The sequence below is a fragment of the Scaptodrosophila lebanonensis genome, unplaced genomic scaffold (genome assembly GCF_003285725.1).
Source record: "Scaptodrosophila lebanonensis strain 11010-0011.00,11010-0021.00 unplaced genomic scaffold, SlebRS2 tig00000024-arrow-pilon, whole genome shotgun sequence".
NCBI lineage: Eukaryota > Metazoa > Arthropoda > Insecta > Diptera > Drosophilidae > Scaptodrosophila > Scaptodrosophila lebanonensis.
This window is the reverse complement of record NW_022060538.1, coordinates 21,122,650-21,133,492: the sequence shown is the minus strand read 5'-3', so window position 1 is coordinate 21,133,492 and position 10,843 is coordinate 21,122,650.

Genomic DNA, 10,843 nt, shown 5'->3' with positions numbered 1-10,843 from the left:
ATGTGAGCGACGCAAATGTATCTCCGCACGCTTTCAAGTTTACGAACTGACTGAAGCCAGAACGTAAAGCGTGCGAGATGCTGGCGCCGCTCACTGGCCGCAGCAGGCAGCAGGCAGCAGTCGACGCTAGCGTCGCCGTCGTCGTCGTGTAACTCGGTGCTGCTCCGCAGCATCTCTGGCTGCGCTTCGTTTGCTGCCTCCGGCTTCGGGCAAATACGACAGAAGGCAAGGCAAGTGAGCCAGCCAGCTGTGTGTGTGTGTGTGTGTGTGTGTGTGTGTGTGTGTGTGTGTGTGTGTGTGTGTGTGTGTGTGTGTGTGTGTGTGTGTGTGTGTGTGTGTGTGTGTGTGTGTGTGTGTGTGTGTGTGTGTGTGTGTGTGTGTGTGTGTGTGTGTGTGTGTGTGTGTGTGTGTGTGGTGTGTGTGTGTGTGTGTGTGTGTGTGTGTGTGTGTGTGTGTGTGTGTGTGTGTGTGTGTGTGTGTGTGTGTGTGTGTGTGTGTGTGTGTGTGTGTGTGTGTTACTGGGCTGCGGCTGATGCTGATGCTGATGCTGCGTCCAAAGAGAGGAAGGAGAGAGCGCGTGAAGAGAAGCGCGCTCTTTAATGCATGCTACACTTTGTAGCTTTGTCGCTGTCTGTTACTGTTAACAGCAGCACTGTTAAGTTGCAGTAACAGCTGCCAGCAGCATATTTTGTATGTCAGACTCGCTTCTGCTATTGCCTTTGAACCCACTAAGCACTCATTATGTGCACTTTGGCTGAATAGCAACTATGAATTGCAACCAACATATTAGCGATTACCTATATGTATGAGAGTACGTACATCTATCAGGCTTCAGCTGAGCTGACATGGCCATTAACATATTCATAGCTTTCAGTCAACTTTTGCAGCTCTTGGCTTAGCCAAAACTTTGAGTTATTTATAAACTTTGCTTTGACCAGTGACATTTTTTGCCTGTATGTGTATATGTATGTGTATGTGTGTGGGAGCGCGTGTGTGTGATTTTCATTTTTCGTTGCGTTTGTTGTTGTCGCTTTTTGAGTTTGAATTTCATAGTAAAGGGATATCGTTGGTAGTTAAATGCAGCAAGCTGCAGCTGCATATAAAAATACTACGTGCAGTGGCCGAGAAAGCTGTAGAACAGAGCAGAGCAGAACACAGAACACAGAACAGAACAGGACAGGAAGAAGCAGCAGCACTAACTGTAAAAGCAACAACAGCTATGGCGGCCACGCCAGCACCAAGTCATCTTATCATTTCATGAATAATGCAGGGATTTGTTAGGGACACATGACTGGAATTTTACGCAAAAGTTGTGATGATGTTGCAGATGCTCAGCTGCCGCGCCCCATCACCCCTCTAACCCACAAGCAATGCTGACACTGCCACTGCCACTGCTACTGCCACTGTTGCCACTGCTGCCACTGCTGCTGCTGCTTCTTTGGCCCGAGTTGCCAACCGCCGACACGCACGCTAACACTTTGTTGTTATTGTACACGCCCAACGTCAACGTTGTCGTCTATGCCAGTTCTGTTATTGTTGTTGTTCTTTTTCTTTTAAGTTTTTTTTTTTGAGTTACACTATGACTGCATGTTGGTGGCTTTTGTTGTTGTTGGTGTTGTTGTTGTTGGTGGGTGCGGCAATCAACAGAAAATTGCAGATTTTAAATTCAAAGCATCCTCCCCTTCTCGTCCTGCCTCGGAAGCTCGCTTCCATACTCACTCAGCCGCTCGCTGTCGTCGTCATTGTTGTTGTTGCTCTTGTTGCTGTTGTTATTTTTGGCCTTTTTAGTATGTGTGCACAGCGCAACTTAATTTCTGTGAATAATTTTTGATGTTAAAATATGAATATTAAAACAAAGCAGCAGAAGCAAAGGCAGCGACTTGCATGCGCGCCTCTGCATATGCTACACTTTTCATCGCTACGGAAGATGCGGAAGTTGGCTCTAGCTGTAAATGCTATTTGCCTCACATGGCAAGACGTTACTTCTTGCCACCTCTTACGAGTACTACCACTACCTGACGATGCAGCAGCTCAGCCTTCGAGCTGCTATTTATTTTATGTGCATTTCTCATCTAGAGTCACGTGACAACGCAAACTTTTATGCTACAAAAAGTTGTCAAAATAAAGAAGGGAAAAAAGAGATGGAGGTTTAACTCTTGTCGCCATTTCATTGCATACGACTGTGTGTGTGTGTGTGTAGGAAGGGCATGTGTGTGCGCACTTTTTATGCACTTTAAGCGCATGTGGCTCGGTACGTGTTCTCGTGCGAGTGAGCCGCAAAACTTGCTAAACTTTGCCAAAAATAAATCACACATTTAAAAAATTCATAACTTTAAGTTTGCTTTATGACTTTTGTTTATAACTCTGCGCCATGTTACACATACTCGTACCTCTCAGCCAACATAACGCACGCGCAGCAATTTCTCACACGCAGACACAGACATACATCGCAGCAAGGACATTAAATTATTGATGAGCTCTTTTAGTGTTTACTTGTGTTTACATTTTAGACATTCTCAATCTCAATTCTCAAACCCACGAACGAACCCAGCAACCGTCACCGAAATTGCAAATGTTTGTACGTTTTCGATCAGTTCCTAAAAATACTCGTAAAAAGCCAAAAAGCGGCTTGTCGCAAATTTGTATGTTACTAGTACAACGACACTTAAAGTGCATCTATTAAGTGGCAAGCAAATGAAAGGCTGACCACAAATGTCTTTTACTAGAAAAGTGGAAATCCAATGACAGCTGAACTTAAGGAATATTTCCAAAAGCCAAATATTTATATTCTCATTCAATCCCATTAATGCTGCTCTCTCTTTTCACATGCATCCTACAATAAATTAAAGAAATGAAATGCTATGGCTTGCTGCCTATTATTATTATTATTCATAAAACTCCACTTAAATGAAAGAACTGAAGCTTTTGCTTTATTGCTTATTCAGACTATTTCATGAGGCTCAGCAATAATCTTTGGGTTAGGCACAAGAAAGAAATGAAAAATGAAAGTGTTTAACTATAATTACACAGAAAAAGCTTCAATAAATTTAATAAATTGATTATTTATTTATAAAATATTGGAGAGAATGTATTCCAATATTTCTGAATTTAATTAATTAATATTTTAAATGTATAAGATTGCGACATTTATGCAAATCTTGTAACTTTATTATAAAACTTAGTACTTTGAGAAAAATGTTTTAAAATGTTTTGTTTATCGAACTGTTATCTTCAGGACTAACCCCACTTCTTAAACGGATAAGTGATATCAGATCTGGCCTTGCCTGTTTGATGCGATGTGTGGTTCCGTACTTCTTCAAATATGGTATTGGGAAGTAAGTTATCGTCAGTGGATTGAAAATACACGAGCTTTGTCCAGGAAGCATGTGGTTTTAAACAAACGGCGCTACATGCTAGATATTACGCGGAACAATGGACCAATCGAGAGGCGAGTTCGGTGAGTTTTAAAACTTCCCTAGTTGGTTCCATTCTATTGGAATAAGACGGCAAAGTGCATATATACTCGTACTGTTGAGATCTAAATGACTTTGTGTTCTGGAGTTCTGTATTTTCCCGCTCACATATATATTTGAGCTGCAATGCGATTTAGTTTGGATGGTGGCAAGAAAATCGACCATGAAGTGCACGCCAATAAGGAGTAAGGAATCAATCAAATTTGAAAGTGGCGCCCTCTAGTGGCGGCGTTGGCGCCCGTCGCCTTAATGACAAACTAAATTGTCAATCAGCCATGAATTGCACGAAATGAAGTGTAAAATTGCAATTTCATCCAATTTGCAATTAACCCAATGAAATGATAAACATTTTTTGCAATTTCAAATTATTCCAATGGAACGCACATACTATGCGTTCGTATGTATGTATGTACAGGTGTGCAAGTGTGTAGGTAGGTGTGTGTGGGTGTGGCTGTTCGACACTTTCACTGCGCGACAGCAACGCCAACAACAACTGCAACATGTTGTGTGGCCGAGCTGCAACATTGGGGCGTTGCCTGAGCCGCTACGTCGAGTGGCAAGTGGGAAGCGGGCGGTGGCATGCAGCACGGGCAAAAAGCAATTGAAGCAATTGCCGAGCCAGCCATTTCAAAATTCGCCACGTTTCGTTTCGCGAGCGCCTTTCACCTGCCTGTCCTTGCTCTGCACGTCTGTTGTTGTTGTCGTTGTTGTTGCTGTTGCTTTAATTAAGGGCAGAACTGTGGGCGCTGCTGCTTGGCCAGCTACTTGTGCAAAAGTGCAAGTTTAATTGCATCGAGTCTAACTAGTTAATGGTTGCAATTGCAAATTGAAATGGTGACAAAGCAATTGAGGTTAAAAACTCCCCAAATGCCCTGCCGATGTCCGCCAATTGCACTTGCAGCATCGATGAGGCTAGTGATTAGTTTATAAGCGCCTAGATAATAAATACGCCCCATCAGATTAAATGTGCTTATTTATTAGACAACAATAATGACAGCAATGAGATATAAGACTATCACAAAAATCTCTACCTCAAAAATATTCTTATTCACAACCATTTGTAATCGGAGACTTCTAATTAGTTGACTAACAATTGTAATTGTTCTTATTTTTTTATTTTTTCGAATACTACGCTGCAATATAAAATCTCCATTTCTTCATTATAGAAAACATTCAATTTTGGGAGTTTCTTGCTACCCTTAAGATATTGAATAGCTAAGTGGAACAACAATGTTTAGCCTTTCGTGATGCGCCTTCGATACTATTGCCAATTCTTGCTTTCTATTCACCACGATTCAGAGAAATTATTCAAAAGTTATTGTTTTTTAGTGACTTCAGATAAATAAGAAAAATGATTGTAAAGCATTATGGTAGATTGCGAAGAGAAGAAAGTGGAATCCAAAGATAAAATTTGAACGAATAGTTAATTATTTTAGGTAATAATATTATTTTAAAACACTCAGCTGTCGGTCTATAGCTATAATTATTATAGATTCTTGAACAATTATGTATTTATACGAAAGGTCTATAATATAAATAGACAACTTCCACTGAACTAATTCGAATAGAGCACAGTTGGATGAATAAAATAAGAAATCAAAACAATAGCTGTGCATTGGACATTTTTTGAAATGCCTCATGTATGAAATTATTTTTGTTATTGCAGTTGCTGTTGCTGTGGCCAATTCTAAAAACATTTACAAATTGATTTTTTGTTGTCGCTGAACGCGAATATGCAAATATTGTGTACGAGTGCAGTGTGGAGGAGCTGCTTCCACAAACGAAACCACAAAAACGGACAGCAGCTAAATGCCATTTGCAATGCATATGTGACAAGTGCCACACACATAGACACAGACACTGATACACACACACAAACATGGGCACACACCTGATGTGTTTAATGGCACATTTGGCCCCACAAATATAATGTCCATAATAAAATGGCCATTTGCATGTTCATTTTTGGGTGAACCATAAACGAAAATAAATGCATTTAAAAATTGCTCTGTCACATTCCACAAACACACATGTTGGTTGTTTCAGTAGTAGTAGTAGTTGTTGTTGTTGTTGCTATTGCAGTTGTTATGGCTGTTGTTGCTGGTGCTATTATTGCTACTGCTGCTTTGGGAAATTAACATTGTACATTTGCTGTTTGGCACACTCATTTATTAGTTTCTGCAAAGCTAAAATGAAAGCAATTTAATGCGCGCCTAATGACACAACAGTCAACGTGGCGTATGAGCAATGTCAGGCAAAGCCATGACATTTATTGTACACTAATTGGCGTATTAAGAGCGTGTCTGTGTGTGCGCGCGCGCGCTTTAAACCAGGCCCTAGCCCACAGGCCAGTCCGTGATTCGTCGATATCGGACTTATTGCTCATTGTGCTGATATCAATTAAAATCAGGTGCTGCGGAAAGAATAAAAAAACCAATGCGTTCAGTAAAAAATATGAGCTGCCAAATGCGGCAGCAGCAACACGAAGCCATAAAAACTGAAAATCAAATGATGAACATGGCGACGAACATTTTAATCAATCAGCGTGAAAATCATACGCTCCTGCTAACGATCCGGCGCGTGGAGGAAGCGGAAATTGTAGCGCATTGTATAGTATGTGCAGCATCTACGTAGGCGAGGGCTGCTTGAAAATCACACGAAACTAAAAAGCTAATGGTGAGAAGGACCAGATATTATTCTATTAGATTATACGATTCAGTGTGGATGTGGAGGTCTTTGTCATTTGTAAAACGACAAACAATATCATAAATATCTTAAAAATTAATGAGATTTACCTTTCTTTGCTGATCTATGTAATATCTTGGTGTGCAGTAAGAAAATGTTGGAGCTCTTTGCTGTTTTAATCACTATACATAGATTGTTTTTAAACAAAACGGTTGAATATAAATGCTGCTTAAAGAAGCAGAAAACCTTACATTTAATTCATATTACCAATCAATAGAGTCACGTGAATATTTTGTTAGTCTTCATGGTTTCATGTAAACAAAAACTTCTACTATGTTAAAAAAAAATACGAATTTAAATAATGGAAACGCAAAGAAATGTGTTAAGCCAAGTTCAACAAACAATAACAAATTGAAAGTGAGAAGCAGTCTGAAATTAGTTTAACGAGCTCCTGCCTCTAGGTATACATGGAGTTCGCCTTTCCCTAAATTAATCAGCACTGTCATAGAACTGCAGATAAGGCAAACATTTTCTACAATTAATCAAAGATGAAGATGGTTTGTGAAGGCAAGTTTCACAGCTATAGCCTGCTGCTTCGGCAACATCTGGAGTAGCCCTCGTGTGTTCCCGATTCTATGTTAATATGTATGTGGACGAGCTGGTGTGCATTGCACAGGTGCTCGACTGTATGGTGATGATGGGCGCTGTAAATGGCACTTGATTTCGATATTTCAATCAACGCGGCAGGGCGCGAGCTCTGTCTGCATCTGCTGGTTTATGGATTCCATGGATTCCATGGTGTGGGGCGTGCAGCTTTTTGCATATTTCATGCAATTTGAGTGGCAATGGCGATGAAGCAACAAATTGTGGCCACAAATGTCTGCAACAATAAAAACAGCAATAACAACAACATCATTAGATATGCACGCCACTCAGACTCCGTGCAACGCTGCTTACTTATTTTTCAGCTCATTTTTCTTATTTTTTTGGCAGACCATATTAAATCATCGAGCTACCAAGTACCTGTTAAGAGCTTTTGCCGCATTTTATTTTCTGTTTCATTTCGGGCAAGCGAACAGTGGACTGTTGGCCATGTGCCCGCTACCTTTTCCTGCTCATCTGCCTCTCTGTATCTGTATCTGTGTCTGTGTCTGCGTATGAGCCTTCTGCTCTCCGATCCCTCCTTGGCCATCGTCCAACTGATTCTGCTGCGGTCTGAATAAGTGTATAGGCGTGTGAGGGTGTGCGAGGATGTGCATATTTTGAATGCGCGCATTTCGATCACGTGATTGAGATTTTTACATTTAAAACGTGACTGAAATATTTCCAGTTTCGTCACTTGAATGCCTATCTGGGGTCAGTCTCCCACACCCCTTGAGCAGGAAGTGTACGAACGCAATAAAATTTATTCAATACTCCTTCAATGATGTGCTCCGACTGAACTTTGGCTGTGTCTGCCTTTTATTATTATTATTTTTGTATCCTCCAGCCGGCCTGCTTGCTTATCCGTGTTCGTACATACTTACTTGTATAGTATGTGGATAGACTTGTGTTTTTCCATTTCGCATTTCGGCCTTTTTCAATCAGAAACAACCGGACAAGTGTTAACTAGATTTAAATAATGCATTAGTGGGCGCACCCCCACATATTTATACTTGTCCCATTTAAAACGCACATAGAACAGTTTCCTATAAAAAAAGTACATGATAATTCAAAAGAGTAGGTTTTTATTTTGCTTATGCAAAACTACACTCAGCCCTTATTATAATATTAGATGATTTTGGGCCCAAATGAGGAAGCTTTTTAAATAAGACTTCTTTTCTTACAGCGGTCGTTGCCTGTTTTGTACACTCGCTGAGCTAGAAGTGAATTGAAGAAGTAAGAAATGCCACACAAATATACTTAAAATTAAAGTGTCTTGGCACAGGAATAATATTCCTTATCATTATAGTGTAATTCTATGAAATATTGGAGACTATTATTCATTCAAAATAAACAGAGATATTTTGCGGTGGAATTTTAATATTAAAAGAGCCAAACAGTTAAATTACCTTGCACTTAACAGCACTACGAATTGGCAGCAAATACATGTGTTAATATCGACTGACAACAAACCGACAAATTATGAAATGGCTGCTGCTTAATTGTTGGCACTTCAATTGCAGGCATGCGTATATTTATTGTTGCAGTTTGTTTTTCTACTGCTCTACAGTGAGGCCTCAATAGTATTTCCTCTTAAAAGGTAATCATTCGAAAAAGCTCGTGCGAATAATTTATCACAAATATAATCCATTCCTGAACAGTTACTTGGCAAAGCAAATAATTTGTTAAGCTTCTCTAAATTAAGAATGATGATTATTTAACGACTGCTACCTTTTACTATTATATAGAAATCATTTTTGTTTAAAAGGCACACTCCATTGAATAAATTAACTGATGTGTAACTTTTATTTTCATTATTCTCTGCTCTTAGCGGTTGACTACTGTATTATATTGTTCTTATTACACTTGGCATGCCATTGAACAGCTGCATCTGATATGCATATGCAGTGCACTCAGTTTGGAAAACCATTTTTATTGATTCAGGCCTCATACACACGAGTACATACCCAAACAATTGTGCGATATGTATGTATGTAAAGGCACAATGGAGCACCATTGCTGGCCGAAACGAGCGAGACATTTCATATTGCCAGTGGAGTAGTAGAGTGTGAAAACTGCAAGCCAATAAAAGGCATTTGGAGCACATAAAACAAATCAACGCAATCACGCACACATACCATACGCCAATTAATTACAATTTTACAATTTTCATTTGCATGTAAGTTTAAGAAAACAATGCACACACACACACACACACAGAGAGAGATGCCCGCCATTGGCAAATTTTTGATTAGCAGAGCATTTGTGGCCCGAAGTTTCTGCCTCAGGCCAATTTACAATTGCAATAAAAGTTACAAACAAAAAACAGTAGACAAAACTAACAAAAGACGATTGCCAAGTGGATGCCACATGCCGAGGCTGTAAATAAAATTTAATGAAATGATATAAAGTTTGAAAGAAAACACACAGACATACTAACATATGTGAGTTAGTGGAGGAGATGTTGGAAGGCAAGCAGACGATGGCTAGAAGCGATTGGAACGCATTCAGTCTGTTAGCGACAGACAATGGAAGATTTCGCACATCTAGGTGGAATAAGTAAATCACTTTAGCATTAATAGTAGTGTTTTATTCGTTAGCTGAGAGCTAACATTCCCATGCTAGTGAGGGAACTGAATACCGCTCTGTGGGAAGTCATTTAGCGAAGAGCCCTCTCCAGAGATAGCCCTGAGAATACAGCAAAATCACGTTTAAATAGAAATCTTCTAAAAATTTTATAATTCCATTACATCACCTTTTCTTGATTAGTAAGCCAGATTTTTGTTTGACAGAGAATCCTTTGCTTTTATTTTCCAATGGCAAATTAAAATAACAACTAATTTTAATTACAAGATATTAATATAAGCAGCAAGCAATGCAATGGCTAAAGCAGCTTCGAAAAAAGCAATTAATTGTTTTTGTAATTTAAAAAACACAATCAGTTTCATAAAACCATTGGGATCGTGCATACATGGACATTTTGTTTCCTGAAGTCCATTTATTTGCTTAAAACCTGCCACTGTGCCACCCTTTTTTGTGTGTGTGCGTAATTCCTACATCGGTAATTAAGATTTCGTATGAGTTGCTCGCAATCAGTGCAGAAGCTGCCGAGCACAAACAAATGCACAGGCAACTAGACACACACACTCACGCACACGCATACCCACACACACACACACACACGCAGGCGACGACAATCTCAGCTGGTGCCTGCATAATTTAAAGCATACATTTAGGCTGTTGCTGCTAACTCACAAGCCAATGCAGTCACATCTCCGACAGTGTGATAAATGCCAAGACACAGACAAGCACACAAACCGAAGCACTTGGAGAAAATGTAGATACTTACCACATTGAAAGCCGTAGCTTTTTCTCAGGACTCTTGACAAGAGCAAGCGAAGATCATAGCCATAAAAGGGCTACATTAAGAAGCAAATATAGAAACGTGTTTCCCATATCGTGCAGATGGGAAAGCGTTTGTTTTTTTTTCAAAGATACTTTTTTTAAGCCATATTGGTAGCAGAATACTAACTTAATAAATTTTAATTAATTAAACTAATATAATTATAAAAGAAATACAAACAAAGATACTTAATGTCTTAGCATTCAGAAAAATTCGATGATTCAATGATTTTGCGTCACTATTCCCCATTAAGGAGTGAATATCAGGAAAACTGTGGCACCCATTTTTTGCAAGTGCATGCCGACAGTTGCAAACAATTTGGGGACTTGCAACTATCTTGGTCATGTTTGTTGCCATGATTGCTGTCTGTCTTGAATTCGGCGCCGCCCTCTGTTCTTTCTCCATATACTTGTACATATATCAGTCGGTTGATTATAGACCACGCCCTCCCTGATATTGCCTGCTGTCTACTGTCTGTTGTCTGCTGCCGACTGCATGTTCGTTTGTACTCTGAATGACTTAAATGCATGTAAACTACTGACAAATGCTTAGACAAAACTTGTTACTGTTATTTTGCATATTTGACAAGCACTTTGCACAAACTCCATTCGCATTCAGCTCTAGATTTAAGTCTCTGTCG